Raw genomic sequence first — 26,400 nt, forward strand, 5'->3', positions numbered from 1 at the left:
TGACCTTCAATGTGCAATGTAAAACCTTAAAAAAAATTAGCATATATTGATTGAGGATGAAAATGATGCTATGGCTACATATGGATTATGATTTGGTGAACATGAGATGAAAATATGCTTAATCTATAAACATTCCCCAAGGCTATCAATCAAAGGGAGGTATGGCTTGTTCGTTTGTTTTTCCCTCCCTACTCTTCCAGCTGAAATGACAACAATAAACCCGGTGTAGTAAAATGAAAGGCATAATATGTTTGAGAAGAGATGGCAATGGATTTATTAGTGCAGTTCAGCAGCACAAGTTAATAACTAGCAGGATATTTTACAATTTGTTTTTTTTGTTCAACCAAACTGTATGAAGCTTGATTGCTAATGAGGCATCTTCCCATGGATGAGCTATTTGCACCTATTTGTAGAGGTCTCTCTTTTGAAATTTCATCAACTTCTAGAGAAATATGTTTTACTCGTGGAAATATATATTAATTTGGCATGGGTCAAGGCTGGCTTAATATACATTTCTTGATTAGACAGTGACATTATAGAATGGCAAAAGTTAAAGGGCATTATAAATATCAGGGTTTTTTGTTTTGTTTTGTTTTGTGGCTTTCTAATCTTATTGGAAATCATCTTCTTTCTATAATTTAGAATATCTACATCTGATGATGTGAGGTTAAAGTGAGGCCTGCAATTTCAGATCCAGGACAGTAAAATGATATAGATGTACCATACCTAACTTCAAAGTTAGTTCTGAAGTTAAAAGGAACTGATAACCTAAAGAAGAGATCAAAGAATACAGACACTGTGTGCAAGCAGGCTTTCAAACAACAATTATTACTGGACTTTAAATCTTGCAAATCAACAATCAATACTCAAACACTTATGTTGTTTAAAGTTGCTCATCTATTGGCAACAGACAGCAATATACATTACACAAACCCTCCTCCCTAAACTGTATTAATGTTCCAGCCCCAGTGCTTATCAATTATTTAAGGGACATTTCTGAAGAAGGTTGGAAAGAGAGAATGCAAGGTTGTTGTTGTTGTTTTCCCCATACAGGAGAGACTTGTGGGTATGTGGATGTTAAAAAAACAAAACAAAACACTTCATTGACAATGAAAGCTTTCCGAAGCGGACACAGTCCTACTGTCCATGTATATTTAAATGGCTATGATGTTATCAAGTGTGGATGTCCCAGATATTATCGAATGATATGGTTGCCCAACAGGAGTAGCTTTCTCTCATCCTGTCAGTAAAATAACAGATCAACATATTGAAATATTGGCCCAGCTAGACTTTCTTCCATTAACAACCAGTTGAAGACATGGTTTTAAAGCAACAGTTAAATGAATGGCTCTATGTCTGTAATAATTTTGACTTAAAATGTCAACTATATTTGAGACGCCATGTGCATTTAATCAATGTCTCTGCATTATAAAATAAATATACTTCAATGTGACTGCTTTGCCAGTCATAAATCATAATTCACAAAGACAAGAGCATCTTATCCTCTCTATTGATAGTCTTTAATGACAATACCAATTAAAATGTTATCTGCCTGCCCTATCATTGTTAAAGTCTATTAAAATTTCAGTTACATACAAAGCTTCTAATTTCTCTTTATGTTGAAGAGTCTGCTATGGGGGACATCATAGCATGTACTCATATTTAAAGCGGAACATTTAAAATGCACAAGGAAGTACAGGTTTTTTTTTCTTTGTGAGGCAATTGGGGTTAAGTAATTTGCCCAGAGTCACACAGCTAGTAAGTGTTATGTGTCTGAGGCCGCATTTGAACTCAGGTCCTCCTGACTTCAAGGCCAGAGCTCTATCTACTGTGCCACCTAGCTGCCTCAGTACTGGTTATTTTTTTGTTAGCTCTAATATCTTTCTAAAATTAAGAGATTAATCTTTATAACTTAAAGTGTAAGTGCTCAATATATGAGATTCACCTCTTTTTTTCCCAGCCTCTTAATTTTTAAAGATATCATTGAAAATATATTATGAAAGAATGCAGCATCAGATTTCAGTCTAAACACTATAACATTCATAGACCAAGGAAACATTCAAAAGTCATAATGGCTGGTACTTATTGAGTGAGGAAGTGAAATGGTATATTAGTGGAAGGGTATGACTATAGTAGGCATCTTAAATATGAAAATAATCTGTATTCATCAGTCTATGTACATTTGAATACTACTTTGGAACGTAGATTTGTTTCAAGAAGGGGCACATGTAAATATCTGATTAAAAAAAAAAACAAACCACCAGTTGTCTTCTATGCTGTCCTCTATTCTATTTCACCAAAGGCTGAATTTCAGCTCTGCTTCTAGCATACCTTGGGCTATCTCCTTCCATGGGTCTCAAATGTCTTCATCTACAAAATGAAGAAGTTGGATTAGATGTTCTAAGGTCTTTTCTAACTATAGAACCTATGGTTTTCCACTGGTTGTGCTGAACATTTCATCTTGGGTGAATAAGCAGAATGCAGGGTTCTTTCATTATCTATGAATTTCATTATCTGGAGGAGAGAAGGTTTGACATGAAATTTAGAAAAAAAGTAAAAAGACTTAGTTGTAAAACTGTCAATGCAAAATAAATAGTAGTAATAAATAAATAGTAGTAATAAATAGTAGTAATTCACTGGATAACAAATACAAGTAATGGATATTCTTTCAAATGTGGTTGAGTAAGAATAAACTAGGATTTGATTTTGAAAATTATAAGATGCTATATTTTGATTACAATAATAGAAATTCAATGAAACAGTCAGTAGAGAAAACAAGAAATAGAATGATTAAGGGCTAACTCTGGTCAAAAAAATAAATTATGTACTTGTAAAATTAAATGGTAGCAAAATAGACTAGAGAGACTTTTGGTCCATATTTACAAAGCATCACCAATCAAATAGACATATCACAGCTTTTTGCTATCACTAAGTGAGACACTTACTGGAATTAAATATTTAGGATGTGCCTACACAAACAACTCTTCCAAATAAACTCACCCATTAATCTACTGAAGAAAAAAATTGGTTTAGCTTTTTGTTCATTTTTTTGGTAAGTAAAATGTCTTTTGTACTGACCAATGTAATTTTTTTTGTCAGTTTTCCTTTTGAGAAAAGGTTCTGGTCAATAGATCTCTTATCACATATGGGTAACTCATAAAAATGAAGATTACAACCCATCTACATCATCTCAACCTGTCTAACTCTCATCCTTGTCCTCTCATAAATCATTCCTTTGCGGCATATTCACAATACACTGGGAGCCTTCTGCCTTCAGCACTGTGCACAAAGTAGTAGGTGTTCAAAAACATTTGAATTGAATTGATTAGGCATAATGACATGATACATTTGTAACTGATGAAAAAAATCAAGGAGTTTGAAGAATTATTTAGCATTTTTGAAAATGATATAACTGAGAATAAAGTATTTAAATTTTGAAAGGAAGAGCTAAGATAAATTATGGAAAAATTTTCCTTAACTGTAAGATCAATTTATCTGGTCAAACAGTATTCCAAGGGCAATTTGAGTAAGCATTGAGTAAGCACACCATTTTATATATTTTAGGCTATCACAAAAAAAGGTGTAACATGAGAAATGATTCTGTAATGATGAATAGAGGGACTCAAAAGCTCAATGTGAATTTTAAAGGTGAAAGTTCTAGGAAACTGGTCAAAGCTTCACCATTTGTGTTTTACAGTCCATTTTCATCATAAAAAAAAAAAAACCCAACATTCTTTACATAGTTTCAAAATTCCAGTGGGGCAGAGGGAAAGCTGAGCAAATCTATGATATTGATTTTCTAATACACATTGACTAGAGCTGAAATTTAAAGTAGAAAATTATAGTCTCATGGGGTTAAAAAAAAAGCTGATCAATAGTAGGAAATAACACCCCAAACCACAGGGATTACTGCCCACTGGTAACTTCTTTAGCAACCAGATTGTAGAAACCATTCCTAGTCCATGTCATCTCAATTATTTCTTTAACCTTATGTATTACATGATATTCTTTCAGCATTTTCTGTTTTGCTGACAATCAGCTTTAGTCCTTTGCAACATAGTATAGGGGATAGCAAAGGTCAGAAGTCTTTAATTCCAGTATCAGCTCTAACACTGACTAGTTAGATGACTTAGGTCAGTTGTTCTTTCAGAGCTTAAATTTCCTGATATATAAAAAAGGGCCTAATCATATGTATTTCACAGGATTGTTTAATATTTATGAAGTGTGACAGAAGAGTGAACTATTTTAAGGATTATTTTTATTCTCTATTAAAATACTTCATTCAAGCAACCATTTATTGAGCACTTACTATGTTCAAGGCACTGTGCTAAATGTTGGGAATACAAAGAAGGACAAAAACCAGTCCATGCTCCCATGAAACTCATAATCTAATAGGTGAGAAAAGATGCAAAAATATGCTATGTGCAAACTGAATGGGAAAAGATTTAGTATAGAAAGCAGGACTTCAGCAGAGACTTGAAGGAAGACAGAGACGCTAACAGGTGGAAGAAGGAATGAACAAGTTCCCGAAGCATGGAGGACAGCCAGGGAAAATGCCTAGGGTCAGGAATTTGAGTGTTGTGCTCCAGGAACAAAAAGCAAGAGGTCCTGTGTCACTGGACTGCAGAGTACTGTGTGTAGGGCAGTGGGGCGATGATATGAACTATAAGAAGACTAGAAATGTAGGAAGGGATCAGGTTATGAAGGACTTTAAAAGTCAAATAGAAGATCCTACCTTTGATCCTAAAAGCAATAGGAAGCCAGTAGAGTCTACTGAATAGTGGTGTGTGGTGTGGTGTGTGTGTGTGTGTGTGTGTGTGTGTGTGGTCAGACTTGTGCTTTAGGAAGAACATGTTGAATTTAAGATGTCTATAAAATATGCAAAATATCTAATGTCTATAAAATAAATATGAAAATCCAAATTTGAGATATTCAGTAGGCAGTCGGAGATGGGAGACTGGAGGTCAACAGAGATGTTATAGCTGGACAAATAATGCAGAGAACCATCTGCACAAAGATGATATTGAATCCTTGGGAGCTGATGAGATCACCAAGTGAAATAGTATAGATGAAGAAGAGAAGAGGCCCAGGACAGAGATTTAGAGGACCTTCATGGTAAGCAGGTTTGGCCTAGATATTAGATTTTTACTAGATGAATATCCAGCAAAGGAGACTGAGGAGGAGCAGTTGGAAAGGCAAGAGAACCAGGAGAAAACTAGAGAAAAGAGAGTATCAAGGAGAAAAGGGTGATTAACAGTATCCAAGGACTCAGACAAGTCAAGAAGGATGAGGATTGAGAAGCATGGTAGCTAAGAATAATGACTAACATATAGGATTTTTAAAAAATCAACAAGTTGAAACTAGTAAGATAAGATTTGATAAGGAGAAATTAAAATTTTGTCCCTGTATTCAAAAAGTCATCTGTTAAAGCTATAGGGTGGAAGAGAAACCTGGTTAAACAATAATTCATGTGCAAAATATTTAAGGCTTTTAGTAAATTTAAAACTCAGTGTAAGTTATCAGCATGATATGACAGTCACAAGAACTAATAAGCTCTTTGATGATATGATTGGTATCTAGAAGGGAGGTGATAACCCTACCATAATCTGTCAGTTGGATCTAGAGTCTCACGTCCAGTTTGTTGAACTATATTTTAGATGGGACATTGGAAAGATTGATTTTTTTCAGAGGAGAATGACAAGGATGCTGAGGAGATTCAAAATGATGGCATACTTGCTGAAATAATTAAGAAGAGAAGACTTAAGGGGTTCAGGATAGTAGTGTTCAAATATTTAATGGGTGTTCATATAAAAAGGTATTTTCACTTGCTCTGAAGATGAAGAGGTGATGAGCACTGGGGGAAGTAGAAATAGGATCATAGGAAGGTAGAGGTTGGCTCAGCATAACAGAAAAAAAATCCTAAAAATTGGAGTGGTCCAAAAAGTGAGTGAATTGCCTAAGAGAAACTGAACTCTTTATCAGTGCAGTTCTTCAAGAAGGATAGTTTGGCACGTAAGAGTTAGAGTTTGGGTAATTGCGAGACCAGGTGGCTCAGATTGCTTCCAGCTCTAAAATTCGGTGACACTATGGAAAGGGGCAGAGAAGCATAAAAATAAATATTGAAAAATTAAGCATCCTATCTCCCAAAGATTAAAAACTGTCCCTGCCCCCCAACTCAAAAGCTCAGGTAAGAAAGGGACTCAAAAGAGCACTGTAGAAAATTTTCAGTTTGTAGTCATTTGTAAGTCAAACTTTGGACTTGCAAGTTAGTTCATTATGAATACAGGTAAAAAAGATTGCTATTTTCACATTATTTTCATGATTTAAAGTTTACAACAGAAAGATACATTTCTCCAACTTTCTCCTATCTTCTGGTGGCCTTTTCTTATCTGCAAGTAAAGAACTCAATATCTTGTTTCCAAATCACATGAGATAATATATGGAAAGAAGTTTATAAATTTCAGTCTACAAATTCCAATCATCGTCGTCATCATCATATCATCAAAATATATTTGCTTAATGACATAAGCCAATTAAATCTAGGTTGCAAATTCATATCCTTTTTTTCAGTTTTGAAAGTCTATTTCTATATTCTGTCTGAAAGTCAACATCATAGAACTGGATTTTGCCTTGATTGTGGCTTTGCATTGTTTGTTTGTGGTGTCTGCTTCCCATGTTTTAATTTTATCTTACTAAATTAGACTGTAACATGCTTGAAGGGATGTTATACTTCTTTTCTATACCCTGTAGGAGGTACTCAATAAATATTTTCTGATTGGTTGATCAATTAATTGGCAGACTTCCCACATCATTCCAGATGAAGTGTTATTTAACCTGTTCTTTACTTCAGGAAAGTTGATCACTTCAAGTACTTAACAGTCATAACATTTTAATTCCTCCTACAACAATGGTGGCCAATTTCCTCTGGTTCTGTTCTTAGTGGAAATGGAGAGCATCTGGTTACCATTACCAGTTAATTTACCTTTCTACTTCATCTTTGAGAAAAAAAGAAGTGTATTTTCCCAATATTTTTTTCTACAAATTCAATTTTATATTATCTAAATTTTTTTCTGGCTATAATTTAAGAAACCTAGAGGCTAAAACATTTTTAGTTTTATGTATATATCCCAATTAACTCATTATTTTAAAAGTCAGCAAATATTTACAGTGTGTCTATGATATATAAAGCACTGTGCTAAGTACTGTTGGAAAATAATATGAGTGTAAAATAGGGTCTCTGGCTTACAAACTATCTGGGGAGGAGACATATAGGTGTTTCAACAGAGCCATGATCCAGAGCCAGAACTAGCATGGGGTGTTGGGGACTTTGTCCAGGTGCCAACAGCGTGTGCATGTGCGTGCGTGTGCGTGTGTATGTGTGTGTGTGTGTGTGTGTGTGTGTGTGTGTGTGTGTAGCATCCTTGTCCTAGGTGGATGCCAGCCACTCAACTGGTCTCATTTCCTTGCTTATCTCTCAGGCTGCCATTCTCCAAGGATTCACGGAAATAACATGCTTCCTCTTGGGGTTTCACCACTTTTCCACCTTGACAGCCTTCAAGGCCCCGTCTGGCCTAGGAGCTCACAAGACACAGAACCCCCAATATCAGAGGAGGGATGGTAGGGATGAGCAATCCCTCCCATAGTAAACTCAGTCCTGGCCCTCCCCTTTTGCAATTTCTCTCTATTTTCTAGCTTCCAGTTCTACTGTAAGGGAACAATTACCCTCTGTCTTTGCTTGTTAAATTGCTTCTGTCTTCTAGTGCTCAATGAAACCGAGATTTCTCCTGGAGACATAACTTCTCTTACAACTTTTTCTGAGGCTGGTGGCTCCTTCTCTCCCACCCTATAACATAATGGAACTAGAGGAAGAGTCAGCACACTCCTCCCTCCCCATGGCTGCAACCAGACCCACATTCTGCCACTATCACATAGCAGCTACCTAGACTCCTTTTAAGTTCATTAAAATCCTTGTTGAAGTTTGGAGGAGCTGTTGGATAGAAACCTGGGCCTAGAGTCAGGAAGACTTAAGTTCAAATGTGGCCTCAGACATTTCCTAGCTGTGCAACCCTGGACAAATTACTTAGTCTATCTCTGCCTCAGTTTCCTCAACAGTAAAATGGAGATAATTATTCCTCCACTCCACCTGAGCCATACACAAAGATGATCCTACCCTTCATCTTGCCATCACTCATAAATGTGTAGCACTGTGTTCAAGAATTCTGAAATCGCTCTTTCCAACTATAGTTTATTATCTTTTATCTTAGAAGTCTTCTATCTCTTATCTGCCTTCCCTTACAAAACTCTCTCTATGTCTACACCATGACCAATAATTCCTTTCCTTAATTGTCTCCTAGGCTATTTCCCCTACACTAACTACTCTTTTCTCTTTTCCTCAGCTTGACTCTTTGATGAACCAATTCAACCCCACACTGTCCTTTCTTGAATCCCTGGCCTCTCTATCATACTGCTGATGATACCTAGCCACAGCCTTGGATTACTCCCGCCATTCACCACCTTCACTCCTACACACAAGCTGCTGAACAAAGAAGAAAGTTATACAACCATTCTGTCTGGGCCCACTACAAAGTTATATTACAGGAGCTCCACTGGGTACTTACTGCTGCTAGGCAATCCTACTAAACCTCTTGGATCAACTCAACACCCTACCCTCTATAGTAGCATTCTAAACCTTTTCATCCCTCCTCAAACCTCATAGCTCCCCCTCCTCCCACTCTCTCACCTGAGAACCCTGTTTCAAATTTTACAGAAAATCGAGGTCATTTGCCATAAGCTCCCTTTTTTCTCCTCTTCCTTGTCTCCTATCATTTTGTTGTCTTCTGCCACTATCTCCTCCTCCACCCTGTCTCACATGATTAACTCCTTATCAAAACTAACCCTGCTACTTGTTCAGCTGATCCTACTCCATTCTGTCTCCTCTAATAGATTAGCCCCTCTGACATCCCTACATTATCACTTATTTTCAATTTCTTCCTCTCTACTGGTTCATTCTTTTTGCCTACAAACATGCCCCATGTCGCCCTATCTTGAGAAAATCCTCACTTGATTCTTCCATTCCAGCTATCATCATTTATCTCTTCTACCTTTAGTAGCTAAACTACAGGAAAAGGCTGCCTATAATAGGTACCTCTACTTTCTCTCCTTCCACTCTCTTCTTAACCCTTTACAATCTGACTTCAAATGTTATCATTCCACCAAACTGCTCTCTCTCCAAAATTACTAATGATCTCTTAGTGGCTAAATCAAATGGCCTTTCCTCTATTGTCATCCTCCTTGATCCCTTTGCAGCCTCTGATCATCACCCCTCTTTGATATTCTCTTCTTTCTAGGTGATGGGAATGCCATTCTCTCCTTCTAGCATTAAAAGCCTGTGATTCTATGATCAGGTGAAAGGAATGGTATGTCTGGGAATGGGAGGGGAAAAAGAATGGGAATGCTCATAATGTATTCTGGGGGATAGCAATTATAGTAGTCTGGTTAAAACAGAAACTTTAAATAGAGCTATTTGTTGTTCAGTCATTTTTCATTTGTGTCTGACTCTTCATGACCTTGTTTAGAGTTTTCTTTACAAAGACACTGTAGTGGTTTGCCATTTCCTTCTCATTTTACAGATGAGGAAATGGAGGCAAATAGAGTTAAATGACTTACCCAAGGACACATAGCTAGTAAGTATCTGAGGCCAGATTTGAACTCAGGAAGATGAATCTTTCTGATTTTAGGCTTGGGATTCTATCTACCTTGCTGCCCAAATGGAGATATAATGAAGGAGAAAGGTCAGTTGGTGCAACACAGAAAAGGTCATTCAGTCAGTCAACAAACATTTATTAAGCATTGACTATATGCCCAGCACCATGCTAAGCACTGGATTCTTGAATGCCATGCTAAAAAACTTTAGCTTTTTCTTGTAGGCAATAGAGAACCCACTGAAGGCCTTGGTCAAGGTTGAGACAATAATGCTGTGTTTTTGAAAGATGAATCAGGTGGTGATGCGAAGGATGGAATGGAAAAGCAGAAAGCCTGGGGGGCAAAGATGACCCCTAAGATTGCTTCCAGGTCTAAATCCTGAATTACGTATTAAAACCAGTTAAGAGACTATTACAATTATCTAGGTGAGAGAGGACAAGGGACTGAATTGGGTGGTTGCAATGGAAATGGAAAAGAGGGAATCATTGTAAAAGATATAAAAACTCAATAGAGAACGTGGTGATGATGAGATATGGAGGGGAAGAGAGAGGAGGTAAAAGATAACTTTTAGGTTCAGAACTCAGTAACTGGGATAATGATGGTTCTACTGACCGTAATAAGGGATGTCAAGGAGAGTGAGCTAATTTAGGGAAGATGATGATGGGTTTGGTTTTGGACACAATGATTCTGAGGAAATGGCATGACATATGAGTAGATGTCCATTACACAGTTGGAAATCCAGGATTGAATTTCCAATGTTATTTTTCATTATTAGTCAATTTTCTTCATGGCCCCTAATGGGTAGGTAGCTTATTAACTGGTATGGTTGAGATAATAGCCCAAAATTGACTATCTGAAGGAAATGCCATATTTCTAGTTTCTTTTCAAGAGCTACTGGGACATAACTACAGAAAACTGCCATACCCTCTTCATTCATCTGGCCATCCATCTATCCACTCCATAAGCATTATTAAGCTGCTTTTAGGCACTGGGAATATAAAGACAAAAATAAAAAAAGTCCTTTACATATGATAAAGGTGCCCCGACCCTGTAATCATTGCTCTTATCATATTCTCCTAAAGATATTTTTATGTATCTTCCTCCAAAAGACAGGGAAGCCTATTGGGCAGTGGTGATACAGAATCCTCAGTTTTACAGAACAACTTAGAAGACAGCTAGAGTGCTATGCCTCCTTAAATAATAATGCTGAAGCAACAAAGAGCAACAGGGTTCCCTGGCTGTTACCAATTCAGTATGGCCTCAGGCAAGCTATTTACCTTCTCAATGTCTCCTTGTCTCTATCCATAATGGAAGATATTTGTTGCCACTGTTTATCTACAATGGATCCTAAAGATGAATGCTTATAAATTATGCTGAAATTCTTAGATAAAAGGTGCAAAACAAAGCACCATTTCCATTTTCCAGGGCAGGTTATTAAAACGGTAGATGCCATTATCTAACAGTATTTATTAACCATCCTACAAGGACGTGACATTGTGCTGGACACCGTACAAAGCAAATGAAACAAATGTTCTGCTAAGAAGCTTACACACATTTGTCTACATAGATGAATAAAATTGTTGTTAATATACTTTATTGGTTATTTAATGTGAATATGTAAATAGCTCCATTAAGAAATCTTTTGTATTTTATTAATTCAGTAGTTAAATGAGTATATTTCACCTTAAATGCAAATAGGGTTTATTTATTAGCATATACCTTACGGTTTATAGCCTATGAAATTTATTTTTAGCATTCTGGTTTCTTTAAAAGTTAAGTCCATTTTTTCCCCCACTGGACTTTTTTTGTTCTGATCTGTTAGCAAATCTAAACCTCATTATCGTAGAGAAGTAATGAGACAAAGGGGTCTATTCTTCTTCAGTGCACTTGCGTAATTCACATTAATGTTAATTGGAGTTGTGCAGGCATATTAAGGGTAGAAGAGAACCCTAATTAAACAAATAAGCCTTTGGTTGGCACTCTACATGAACATTTTTATTGTAATAAGTATGAGAAAATCATCTTGCTGCTTTGGACAACCATAAACACAACCACAGAGTAATCAGGATTACATGGGGGAGGAGGGGAAGGTGATGAACAACAATCAGATTTTTAAATGATTTCAAAAACAAGCTCCCCTTACATTTTCATACTAATTAACTCCATCCATGCCCCAGCCCTTCTATGAACACACATTCAAAAACAGGTTAGTACTACAAACAAACATTTGCAGACACGTTTGACAGCTGAAAAGAAAATTATTAAAGTCAGACAGCAAAACAACTTCTGTACATTCTGGGCACTTCCAGCCATAGCTCACGCCTCTCCCTCATGCCTTCTGTGAGTGTACCATCAGTCACCAAATTCTCTTCCAGTTAAGAAACTAACGCCTAACATGTAATTATAAATTCATTTGATCAGAAAGTAATCTATACTTCAGCTTTTTTAATATACCTTTCTACATTTATTTCCATCATTTTCTACTGCCTGCTCGGTTTAGATAAATCTCTCTGTTCTTCAAATTCTTCCTTTCCCTATCTATCCACATTATAGTGCTAATTTCCCTCACTGATGCTTAACTTTGCAAATCAACACAAGCTAGAATATATAATACACAAATATATAAATATGATCAGCTATCACACCACTGGGCTTAATGGAAGCCAATATCTGTATATTATACTACCCACTCTGCAATTCCATTATAGGCCCAACACCGCTCGTCACAAAAAGTATCATTTTGAGTAAAGGCCTATAATAGTAATAATGAAAAAAAAGGTCATCCCTCTTCCCAACTAGAATGAAAAATTAAAATCACTGAGGCACTTAGCTCAAAGGAAAATTGGAAAATTAACAAGATGAAGAGACAAAAAAATATGACTCGTATTGTAAAAAAAAAAAAGAAGTAAATAATTTAAGATGGACTGTGAAAAGACAAAATTCAGAGCTTCCAAGGAAGAAAAAAACTGAGTAGAAGCTAGCTAAAATTACAAGGCTCTATATTTTTATATGCTCTTCAAGCACAGACAATCATGGACAGCAGTAGATAGGTATAAATATGATAGCTTTTGACATGCAAATTCATTGGAAGAAGTAAGGGAAGGAGGATGAGGCTCATATATTTCTTACAAGCTCAATACACAGAGCCTCCCTATCATAAGGACACTGAGATTCAATATTTTTCTGAGTCCAGTATGAAGTTGAATTAAGAATTTCCACACTATAACCACAGCCCAGTTAGGATTTCATTCCTCATCTGAACCTTCATCTATCAATACGGCCTCCGCTTCACAACGCAAAGTGTTCCTAACTAGAGTCTGTTGGCCTTTGGCCTTGTGGAACTGGCTATTAAAATTTCATTGGCATGGCTACATTAGCTGGCTTATCCTTCATACCCATAAAGTTGAAGGGCTAACCCAGAAATTTTACAACCACTATCTGGAAAAAGGTAATGACAGTGTATGGCCACATTATATTTATTATACACCAGACCTTTAACAACCACTAAGGGATGAAGACATGGAGGAGAAATGCATGACAGATGTCACAGTCCCTGGTGGTTTCAAGGTTTAATCATAATCTAACCTAATTTAAAAATCAAGTCAAAATGTATCTTTGTGGGAAAGGTATATTATGAGATCAATTCAAGGCAGTACAGTACTATATAACTGACATTACATATACAACTGATATTATATAGAAATGATGAGTGTGAGGATTTATTTTCTATCCTACAAATTTGTTGAAGTTATTATTTCAATTAACTTTTTTAGTTGAATAAATACACCATCATATCACCTGCAAAAGGTGATGATTTTGTTTCTTCTTTCCCTGTGCTTATTCTTTTTCTTGCATTTCTTTTTCTTGTCTTAATGTTATACCCAACATTTCTAGCATAACGTTAAATAGAAGTGGTGACAATGGACATTCTTGTTTCACCCATGATTTTATTAGAAAGGATTGTAGTTTACTTTCATTACATATAGAGGTAGGTCTTGATTTTACACATACACTATTTATCCTTTTAAGGAAAGGTTCATACGTTCCTATGTTTTCTAATGTTGGTTAGTGTTTTCTAGTGTCTAGTTTTAAATAGAAATGTTTGTTGTATTTTGTTAAAAGCTTTTTCTGTTTCTATCAGTATAATCATATGACTTTTGTTGTTTCTGTTATGAATATGGTTAAGTTTATAGTTTTCCTAACATTAACTCAACAATGTATTTTTGGTATAAATTTAAACTGGTCATAATGTATATTTTTTTGGTGATATGTTGCTTTAATCTCTTTGCTATTATTTTATGAATTTTTTTTAAATCTATGTTCCTTAAGGATACTGGTCTATAGTTTTCTTTTCCTGTTTTGACTCTCCCTTTCTATGTCACAGAAGGAATTTGGTAGGCTCCCTTCTTTTGGTATTTTCCCAAACAGTTTACACCATTTTGGAATTAATTGTTCTTTGAATGTTTGATACAATTCAATTGTGAATACATCTGGTCCTGGAGTGTTTCCTTTGGAAGTTCATTGATGTTTTATTAAATTTATTCCTCTGAAATTGGGTTGTTTAAATCTTCTATTTTAGGTTCTGTTAATTTGGATATCTCATATTTTTACAAATAAATACTCATCTATTTCATTTAAGTTGTTGGTTTCATATGTTGGCGACTTCATTTACATATAGCTGGCCAAAATGGTTTCTAATAATATCCTTTATTTCTTATTCATTTATTGTGAATTCTCCTTTTTCATTTTTGATGGTAGTAATTTGATTTTCCTTTTCTTTTTAATCAAATTGGCTAATCAGCATTTTTATATAATATTAATTAAGCCCACCAGGAAGAGATAGAAAGAGAAATTCCATCTAACATGACTATAAAATGTATAAAATACTTGGAGTCTACCTTGTAAGATACACACAAGAACTATACAAAAACAAGATAAACTACCAAAAGATTACTTTATAGAACTAGAAAAAATAATAATGAAATTCAAATGGAGGCAAAAAGGTCAAGAATCTCAAAGGAAATAAAGAAAAGATATGGGAATAAAGTGAGCCTAACAGTGACTGATTTCAAATTATAACATAAAGCAGTAATTCTCAAAACAATTTGGTATTGCTTAAAGAATAGAGAAATGGATCAGTGCAACGGATTAGTTATACAATCTATTAAAGCAAACATATCTAGTACTTCCCAGTATTTGATAAATACAAAGAGCCCATCTACTGGGATAAGGACTCTCTAGTTGACAAAAACTGCTTGAAAAATTGGACAGCAGTATGGAAGAAATTAGATTAGAGCAACATCTCACATCTTATACAAAGATAAGCTCCCAATGGATAGCTGACCTAGACATAAAGGGTCACAGCATAAACAAATTAGAGAAATGTGGAAATAAATTACCTAGCAGATCTATGGATAGGAGAAAAGTTAATGACCAACCAAAGGATAAAGAAGATAACAGAAGATAAAATGGATAATTTTAATTGCATAAAATTTAAAAAAAGTTTTTGCACAAACAAACCTAATAAAGTTAAGATTAAAGGGGAAATGATTAATTGGGGCAAATATTTGCAGCAAGTTTCTGTCATAAAGGCCTCATTTTGAAGATCTATAAGGAACTAATTCAAATTTAGAAGAAGGGCCATTTCTCAATTAATAAATGGTTTAAGGCTATGAACAGGCAGTTCTTAAGGTAAGCAAGCCAGGTTATCTGTAGCAATATGAAAAAAAATGCTGCAAATCACTATGAATTAGAGAAATGAAAAGTAAAGCAACTATGAGATTCCACCTCATACCCATCAGATTAGAAAAGATGACAAAACTTGAAAATGATAAATTTTGGAGGGGTTATGAGAAAAGAGGAATATTGATGAACTCTTGTTGGACTTGTTAATGGGTTCAACCATTCTGGAAAGTATTTGGAATTATAAAAACAAATTACTAAATAGTGGATGCCCTTGATTCAGCTATAACACTGCTAGGCCTACATGCACCCCAAAGAGATCAAAGAAAGAAGAAAAAGGTCTTATTGTACAAAAATATTCATGGCAGCTCTTTTTTTTTGTGGGGGCAAAAAACACAAAACAAAACCAGAAACTAAAAAGATATTCATCAATTGAGGGATGGTTGAATAAGTTGTGGCAAATAAATGTGATGGAACAGAGTTGTGCTATAATAAATCAGGAGGTAGAAAATTTCAAAGAGACATGGGAAGACTTGAATGAACTGATGCAGAAGGAAGTAAACAGAACCAGAACAATAATTTATACAATAACATCAATATTATAAAAATGAACAGTTTTGAAGAATTTTATAAACTGGTAAAAATGAAATAAAGTCATGGAAAAAATACAATATCATTGTAATGACAATAATTTTCAAAGTTGTAAAAACTTTGATTAATACAATGACCATACATGATTTCAGAGGACTGATGACGAAATTTATTCTCTCTCTTTTGATAGAGAGGTGATATTTTAGGGGGTAAAAAGTGACATACAGTTATATATACAACCAATGTTTTGCTTGACTGTGTACATTTGTTATAAAGAATTTGTTTTCCTTTTATTTTCTTTCCCCAGCGTGATGAGAAGGTAGAGAAAACATAAGTTTCTATGAATTGAAAACAATTAGAAAACAGGTGGAAGGGTGTGCTACAGATGTGGATTGTTACATGCATTTTTAGATGAGGTCACTATATTATTAGTTTTCCTTAATTGTTTTTACTTTGTTACAAGAGACCTCTCACAGAGGAAAGGCAATCTGTAAAGGTTTGTAGTAAAAAACAAAAAACAAAAAACAAAAAACAAATCAATAAAACTGTTTAAAGGCAGTCCAACTGAACTAAATACTACAAATATAAAATCCAAGGCCTATCTCTACCCTGAAGCATGAAAACATTTTCTCCAAGCAAATCTTTTATTGTCAATAGAGTAAAGGTCATTTTATCATTGTATTCAGCATTAGAAAGTTTTAACTATTACCATTAAATAAGAAAATACACTTTGGAAATTACCAACTGCCTTTTCAACATCTTAGATGGCTTGTAGCTGTCTTAAACTCAACATGCCCAAAACATAATTCATTATCTTCCATTCCAAACCTCCCTGTCTTCCCAAACGTTCTCTTTCCATTGAGGATACCACCATACTCCTATTCATCATCTAGGCTCACATCCTTGGTTGACTTTCTACTCTTACTCATCCCACATGTCCATTCTGTAATCAGATCTTGTGGTCTTTCCCTTTACAATATATACACATCTGCCTCATTTCTCACATGGCCACTACTCTTGCTTTGGCTCATTATTTCCCACCTGACTGCACTTCTGGACTTCATCACGGTCTCCAGAAACTCCCCTTCCTGCAAGATCATATCAACTTTGAAACTCATACCTTTTTATTACCCCTCATTCTGGAGCCCCTTCTTCACTCAGATTGGAGAGGGTGGAGGCTGGATATCTGAAATTCCTCCCATATTTTCCATTTAAGTAGGATACCTAAAGACAACACCCCATGATTTCCCACCTGGCTCCACTCTTCTGCACTTAATTATGTTTCTGAATTAGATGCACCTCTCTTCTCCGCCTCCCCCCACCATTTTCAGCCTCTTTTTATTTGTTATCTTCCCCATTAGTTTAGGAACTCCTTGAAGACAGGGACTGTTTTATGCCTTTCTTTGTATCCCCAGAGTTTAGCACAGTACCTGGCACACAGGAAGTGCTTAATAAATGTTCATTGACGTGACTGAGCTATCACCTTACCCCTGGATTACTACAATAACCCTCATTTAGTCTCCTTGTTAGTGCTCATCAATTGGAGAATGGTTGAATAAATTAAGCTAGATGAATATAATAAAATACTATTATGCTATAAAAAATGAAGAGACAATTTCAGAAAAATCTGGAAAAACTTATGTGAACTGCTACAAAGTTATGTAAACAGAACCAGAAGAACAATTTGTACTATCACATGAATATTATAAAAATGAACAATTCTGAAAAACCTAAGAACTCTGATCAACAAAATGATCAGTTATCATTCCAGAGGACCAAAGATGAAGAAGGCTGTCGAATTCACAACAGAGAAGTGATAAACTAGCATGCAGAATAAGATACTTGTATCTGGATGACACTAATATAAGTATTTGTTTTGCTTGACTATGCTTATTTTTTTTTACAGGTTTTGTATTTCCTTTTCAAAAAAAAAAGTCTCTCCAATTCTAATCCATCTTCCACTCAGTATTCAAAGTGTTCTTAAAGCAAAGATCTAACTGTGTCACTCTCCTACTAAATAAACTCCAGTGGTTCCCTATTACCTCCAGGACCAATATAAAATACTCTATTTGGCATTTAGAGCCCTTCACACAAGGCCTCTTTCTATATTTCCAGTCTTCTTATACTCTCTCACTCTCTCTCACTCTACCATCCAGTTACACTGGTCTACTTATACTGGCTGTCCCCCATGCCTGAAAAACTCCATCCTCACCTCTTCTTCTTCCTAGGTTCTCTGCTTCTTTTAAGACTCAGATCAAATCTCACCTTCTGTAGGAGGCCTTCTAGGCTCTCCCTCCCCATCCCATCCAAAGTATCCTCCCTCCGTGATGTGTCATACATACATTATGTTTGTACCTAAACATACATATACACATTTGCATTGTCTCCTCAATTGAATGTAAGCACCTTGAGAGCAGCCAGGTGGCACAGTGGATAGAGTGCTAGGCCTATAGTCAGGAAGAAATCTTCCTGAGTTCAAATATGGCCTCTTACTAACTTTGTGACCCTGGTCAAGTCACTTAACCCTCTTTGCCTCAGTTTCCTCATCTGTAAAATGAGCTGGAGAAGGAAATGGCAAACCACTCCATCTTCTCTGCCAAGAAAATCCCAAATGGGGTCATGAAGAATTGGACTGAAAACAACTGAGCAACAATCTTGAGATCAAGGACCATGCTTTTAATTTTCTTTGGTATTTCTGGCACACAGTACTGAGTGCTAAGTAAATGCTAGTTGATTGACTGATTGAAACGGTGTATTTTGTATTTAAAATGAGGTTCTATACTTTTATAGATAAGGAATGATTGAATGATTTTGGTTGGGTATGTTATTGTCATTGCAGCTTGTCACACAAATTAGGAATTGTTCAAACCAAAAAGGAGGAGTCACATTATTCTCCTAAATCATAAAAGGAAAGGTAATAATGCATTACTTTGTTTTAAGAAAACTCAACCTATGAAAATCAAGATTTACACAAAAATTAACCCAGGATTTGGCTCTTCCCTTTACAAAAATTTCAAAACAAGAGTTCCTTTAAATAGAACGTAGCTCTACTACAAGGAGAATAATTTCTCGTGGAAAAATTGGATCTGAATCTGGTTTTTTATGGCATCAAGTGAAGTATGACTATACATTTACCAAAGATAAGAAAAAACAAAATAAAATCTGTAAAATTTCAACCCAGACCTCTGCTTTAGAAAGCAGAACTTAAACAAGGTATCCTTGGAGCATAATCATATTTTGTATTCATTTTTTTTTTTCAGGCAGCCCTCCTGATTGTCCTCATGGAGTTTCTCTACAATGTCCACATGATAAGTACCTTCATCTGCCTCCCACCCTTCTCCCTTCCAGCTTCTTTTTATGTATTATTGGAATGCAAACTTCTGGACGGCTGGGATTCTTTTTTCCTTCTGCTTATATTTCTATCATAAGCACTTAATAAATACTTCTTTACTCGACTTGAAAAGAATCATGAAAGTAATCCCACCACTATACTTGTGTATTTGGAAGGAAGATACATTGGATGACCCAGGTGGCTGTCAACCAAGCTCACCATCTGTACTGCCAACAATGCACTGAGGGCAGACTCTATACTAGCCTCAGCATTTTTGATGTGAGTTGATAACATTTGTGCTAAAGTGGACATAATCAAGATTATCTTTTATTTACTGCTTTGAGCAGCAGTGACAGGAAGTATCTATTTGCAGAAAGGGAAGCCTTTTATGGAACTTCAAATATGCTAAATACTACAGATGCACCTGGTAAAAAAAAAATGCAGTTGAATTGCCTCCCCAAAACAGCCTGGGGAAATCACACTATAACCCTTAGGCAGGGTTCCCTCCCATGGGAGGAAAGGCCACCATTCTTTTTGCCCAGTCTACAAAAGCATTAAGTATAAGTAACCCCAGAGGTCACCCAGCAAATGTCTAACTGTCCCCTAGGGTCATACACTCTGAACTAACTTCCTAAGTATTTTTGCATATTTCCATCAGCATTTTACATGCTTTGCTTTTATATGTATCAACAGATGGGCAAAAGTTTGATTTCCCTTATTAAGTCAGATGAAAAATTTAAGTATTTCTGTGTATGTGCACACACTCTCTCTCTCTCTCTCACACAAACACACAAACACATACACACACACAATTGAGGGCAAAAAAAAAAATGCCAGCTCCAGCAACCTCATTTTAAATTACTCTTCTCCACATACTCTAAATTCTAGGCAAATTATACTACTTGCTGTCTCCCAACCCCACCGCTTGCTCGGAATCTGTCTCTTTGCTCAGGCTTTTCCTCTTGGCCCTTCTGCTGAATTCCTATCCATTCATAGAATCCCACAGATGTCAATGAATTCACAGGTTATTTGTACCTAAGCAGAAATTACCTGACAAGACTGGTCATCCAACTTCAACTTAAAGACCTCCCATGATGGGGAATTCCTTAAGAAATCTGCCTTCTTGTACTTTAGGGAACGTAAGATTTATGACTCTAAGGACCTCAAGTGATTATCTAGTTCAATCCTCTCATTTCATAGAAGAGGAAACTGAAGCCTAGAGAAAGGATAGTAACCTCCCCAGATTTGGTCAGTTGGTAACAGAGCAGGATTCAAACTTAGCGCCTCTGACTTCAAATCTGGGACTATTTCCTTTACAAGATGGTAATTACTGCTCTTAGTTCTGCTTTTTTGGGGTCAAATAGAACATGTCCAATCCTTCTTTCACATGGAAGCCTTTCTAAATATTTGAAAACAATCATCATGTTAACAGTCTTCACTTCAAAGGACATTGAAAGAATATCCATAGTTCTTTTGATTTTGCATGTTGTCTCTCCCTTTAGACTGTGAGTTCCTTGAGAACAAGGACTGTTTTTTTTTGTTTGTTTTTTATTTTTTTCTTTTCTTTGACTTAGCACAGCACCTTACATGTAGTAGTACTTAATAAATACTTATTGACAACCCAATTGTCATGGTCTCCAGTCTTCTCACTATCCTGGTAGCTCTGGACTCACTCCAGTCTGACAATGCATATGAGTTGAATGTTGAAGCAAATTTAATATCCTTACTAAAAAAATACCTCCAAAAACTAAGAACAATAATCCAGATACAATCTGACACAGGGCACAGGATAGGAGAATTATCGCCTATGTCATTCTGGAGGCAATCAGTGCCTATCTATATTCATGTAATCTAAGATTTCCTTAGCTTTTTTGGTTGTCATATCAAATTCTTGACTCATACTGATCATTTCACTAGAATCCCAACTTACTTTTCACATGCACTGCCTTCTATCCATGTTTCCCCTTCCCATTCCTGTATAATCGATTTTTGGAACCTAGGGTAGGCCTTCACATTTATGGCTATTCTATTTCATCAGATTTGATTCAGTTCATAATCCTGGCTTAGAAGTTCTTAATAATTTTAGTCATGGTCTCTTCTGGAAATTTGGTGAAACCTATAGACTTCTTCTCAGAAGAATGTTTTTAAATATATACAATAAAATCCGTGGGGTTACAAAGAAAATCAGAGGTTAGTGGAAATGAAAATGTCAATTTTTTTTTTCTATTCAAGTTCACAGCTCTCCAGAAATCCATGGGGTCCATGGACTCGAGGTTAAAAATTCCCGTCCTAGTCAGTTGAGGCATTTTGGGATCTGGATTCTGTTATTTAGTGTGCTAGCTAATCTTTGCTTCTTTATGTGATCTGCAAATCTGATAAGCATGTTACTTATGTCTTCATCCAAGGAAATGACAAATTCAACTTTAGCAGTTAAACTCCTTTGTACAAGGGCTCATCCTTGAACATAAATGAAATGTCTACCTTGATTTTCAAATAATCTTTCTCCTTTAATCTCATACAACATTTTAATTTGTGTGTGTGTGTGTGTGAGGCAATTGGTGTTAAGTGACTTACCCTGAGTCACACAGCTATTAAGTGTTATGGATTTGAGCTTGGATTTGAACTCAGGTCCCTCCTGACTCTCAGGTCAGTGCTGTATCTATTGCACCACCTAGCTGCCCCCCTCATATAACATTTTGTACTATGGACATGGACTTATCATGAGTACTTTCTATTATGGATGTCTGTGTTTCTGTTGGTCAGTCCATAGGCAGTGATTAAGCACCTACCATGTGCTGAACATCATGCTATGTGCTGGGATACAAAGAAAGATAAAAAACAGCTCCTGCTCTCAAGGAGGTCACAACCCAATGGGGGAGACAAATGCAAATAACCATGCACAAATAAGCTATATACAGGATAGTTTCAAGGGAAGATGCTAGAATTATGGAGGATTGGGAAAAACTTCCTGTAGAAGGTGGGATTTTAGCTGCGATTGAAGGAAGGCAGAGAAGCCAGTAGGGAAAGAAGAGGAGGTAAAGCATTCCAGGCAGAGAAACAATAAGTGGCAATGTTCAGAGTCTTAAGATGGAGTGTCTTGGATAAGGAGCAATGAGAAAGATCATGTTCTTTGATTGCAAAGTAAGTGCAAGGAGGGGTGTAGGGTATAAGAAGACTAGAGAGGTAATGGGGTATGTTATGAAGGGTTTTGAATGCTAGAGGATTCTGGAGATGACAGGGAATGCCAGAGTTCATTGAGTGGGAGAGTGGGTGACATGGTTAGACCTGCAATTGGGGAAGATTATTTTGACAGCTAAGTGGAAGAATTGGAGAAACTTGTAGGTGGGACACTAAGAAGGGGGCTATTGCAACAGTCCAGCTGCAACGTGATGAGGGTCTGCACCAGGATGGTGGCAGTGTCTGAGGAAAGAAGAGGGTCTATGTGAGAGATGTTATAAAGGTCAAACAGATGAGCCTTGGCAATAGATTAGGTATAATGGGTGAGCAAGAGTGAGGAGTTGAGGATGACGCCTAGATCGCAAATGTGGGTGACTAGGAGGATAAGGGGCCCTCAACAATAATAGCGAGATTATAAGCTGTATGACAAGTGCTACTATGGGAACTTGGTATCTTCCCAGAATCTGGTGTAATCATACGTCCACAGTAGGGGATTAAAAAATGTCTGTCGAATGCTGAATCCCAGTCTACTTGTATCTCAATTACATTTATAGCTCCAATGTTTTTGAGGTAAGTGACCTATCCTGGTGACAGCAGAAGATAAGAGTAACCCTTATGCAATCAGCACTAGATTGAAGGTTAAAGGTACAAGTGGTTTGCAAACCAAAGATCAACCCCACACTAGGGAACTATAACCAAAGGAGAGTCCTGTTCAGTGGCGGTTAAAATTTAGCTTCTGTTTTACCCACATAAGTACGTTCCTGCATCACGATCACATGGCTTATCTTTCCAGGCAATATCCCAAGACCAGCTAACAATTGAATGGACAAGAAGAACCTCACCCTTTAACAGAAGTGATACCTTTAAATCAGTGTGAAGAATCTAGCCCTGGGAAGGGACTTTCAACCCAATTTCTGTCTTACTACTGCCAATTCAAGAAACTTATTCCCGAAGATTATATCTAGTATTTCCTTTTACTGAATTCAGTTTTAAAGGTAAGTATAGAATATTAGGCTCTGAGTAGTTTGGGTGTTAAATCACTTAATGTAACAACAGACAGAGCCATCTCAATCATCTTTAGAAAAATAATACCCAGTAAGGAAAAAAAAAAACATTTTCAAGATACATATCAGATAAATAATATTGAAACTCTCTAACTTAGTACAGCCATTTCATTTTCAAAGTGCTTCACCAGCATTAATAAATTAATTTTCTCAATCCTCTCAGGTTAAAAAGAATGTGCTTTTTAAGCCATAATTTGTGGAGGCCATAAGTGATTTGCCAATTACTTGCATTTCAGAAGCAGGTACACAGCTGCTAAATGGACCCATCTTATAGGTATTTTCATGTGCATAAGTCACAACAGGAAACCTTTTAGAAATAGTAGATTTTATCTTGATACATTTGGCTGGTAGCATTTCCAGTTAACCTGTTGTCAGCTCATGGAACCCAGAGTCATTTGACTCAATACCAATGGTCAGTCCTGACAGAAAAGTTGACCTTATCTCCTAAAGTTCATGTCTCACTAAGAGGGAGCCTGCAAAGAACCTAATCATCATCAGTCTGCTATTTGCCCTGCTTCTTTTGTCTGCATTGACCGGCAGAATTTTATGAGAACTTCCAAAGGACTACATGTGACCTGTCTAAAGGGGTTCATACGGAAACCAGGAAAGTGGAAACATACTAGACCAATAGAATTTGGAACATATTTGGAATTATAGATTTATAGAGTACAAGCTCTTCAGTGGCTATCCAGTACAATGTCTTCATTTTATAGGTAAAGGCCATTTTATAGGAAATTAAGATCAGGAGAACATTAGTGATTTGTCCAATGTCACATAGGCAGTAAATATCGGAGGCAGGATTTGAACTCAGGTTGTCTGACTTTAAAGTCCATTATACAATTGTACACCATTGTACCATGCTATATGATTCTTATGACTGTAGAAGATATAAATTAAGGGGATTTCTCCTAGTTTTTCAACTATGTTAAGAATGAGTTAATCTTTTTTTCTTAACCCAAAAGAAGGTTATAATCTAAAGCAAAGGCTCTCCTTAAAAAAGGAGAGACCATTATTATCAAAGCATTTAGCAAAGTGCCTGGAAGGTAATAAGCACTATATAAATGCTTCTTTCTTTTCCCTTTCCCTTCCCTCACCTCAAGATCTTATCCAATTTGTGGCATGGTACAGTGGATAGAGTCAACCAGTGGCCTGGAGTCAGGAAGACTTGAGTTCAAATCCAGCTTCAGATACTTGCTAGCTGTGTGACTCTGGACAAGATACTTAACCTCTGACTACCCCAGTTTCCTCAACTGTAAGATGAGAATAATAATAGCACCTACCTCTCAGGGTTATTGTGAAGATCAAGTAAGATAATATTTGTAAAGTGCTCAGCTCAGTGTCTGGCACATAATCACTGCTTAATAGAAGCTTGTTCCTTTCTTTCCTTCATTCCTTCTTCCCTCCCTTTCTCCCTCCTTTGTTTCCTTCCTTCCTTCCTTCCACTCTCAGGATCAAAAATAAACCCCTTTGTTTTCATTTAAAACTTTTCACAATCTGGGCACAACTCCCTCCCTGCCCCTCCCAATCTTATTTTATATTAGCTCCCTTCTTTATACTTTCTATAACTCAGACCAATCTGGCTTCCATGCTGTCTCTTATCCATGACACTTGATCTCACATTTTCATGCCTTTGACCAAACTGTCTGCCATCTTTGGAATGTACTTCTTTCTGTCTCCTAGAATTTTTGGTTCCCTTCAAAATTCATTTCAAATAACATCTCCAGAATGAGGCCCTTCCTCGTCCCCAATAGACATTAGAATTCCCTCTTTATATATATTTATATTTTGTATATGCTTATATATGTACACGTTGTTTCCTCCTGATGGACTGTAAGTTCTTTGATGGCATTGTCTTAGTATTCCCGAATTTGAAAATAAGAATATAAAAAATCCAACCGTGAAATGTTAACCTTGGAATCATGTGCCTAAGTCTAAGAGAAGCTATACACACACACACACACACACAAACCAAGCCCAAAACCAAACCAAAAATCCAATTGATCTTTTAAGAAAAAAAACAAAACAAAACAAGGGAAAACAAGTAAATATCTGAACAACAGATGAGAAAGGAAGCAAAATCTGTTGGCTAATGGCAACAGCTTTTGTGTCCTTTGTTGTTGAAAATGTGCCTGTAGCAGTAACTCCAATATGCTCAAAAAGATTCAGATGTAAAAGGCTATACAAAACAAGTTGCTATTTTGCACTGAAGATAAAATCAAACACTTCCTTGGAAATTTTAAGTTTACTAAAATTATAGAGAAAAGAGAAACCAGGAGTTAGTGAATCTCTGACAGAAATGGTTCAGAGAATCCTGCAGTAGAGATATATAGAGGGATAAGGCAGCCAAAAGAGGATGGACATCACTGTCCCTCCCCCAATTCCCACAAGAAGAGACCTATGGCTAACATGGTTGGTCCAACATGAGCTTATACAATTATCTAGTTTCACATGTATTTTCAGATTGTTTTTATTCAACAAACATTTAATAATTGTCTATTATAGGTAAGGCTCTGGAGATACCAAGTCAAAAAATGACAAAGTAGTCATCCCCAAGGATTTTGTAGTTCACTTAGAAAGCATACATCATGACATAAATAAATAGAATTGAGGGTGGAATATGAGCATTGAGAAGGTAGGGTCTGGTAGCAGTATAGGGCCAAAGTGGTCTTGGAAAATATGAGGAGTGAGAGAAAAATTTCAGTTCAGGGGAATCAGCAAAGGTCTTTTCAAAGAAATGGCCCCCAAGCTAAATCTGGGAGGATGAGAAATTGGGATTTAAGCTCCTTGGGCTATTTAATTTTTATCTTTAAGGTTTACAGCACAGAAAGCATATCATTAAACTTGAGGTTTCTT

At 36.3% G+C, this 26,400-nt stretch overlaps 1 protein-coding gene across 1 annotated transcript in view; it reads right to left on the reverse strand.

The window, feature by feature from the left end:
- Positions 1–26,400, reverse strand: part of PARD3B (par-3 family cell polarity regulator beta) — a 1,282,153-nt gene that overhangs the window by 308,845 nt on the left and 946,908 nt on the right. The gene's annotated exons all lie outside the window — the stretch shown is intronic.

Source organism: Vombatus ursinus, unplaced genomic scaffold (assembly GCF_900497805.2).
Source record: "Vombatus ursinus unplaced genomic scaffold, bare-nosed wombat genome assembly UNPS02014802.1, whole genome shotgun sequence".
NCBI lineage: Eukaryota > Metazoa > Chordata > Mammalia > Diprotodontia > Vombatidae > Vombatus > Vombatus ursinus.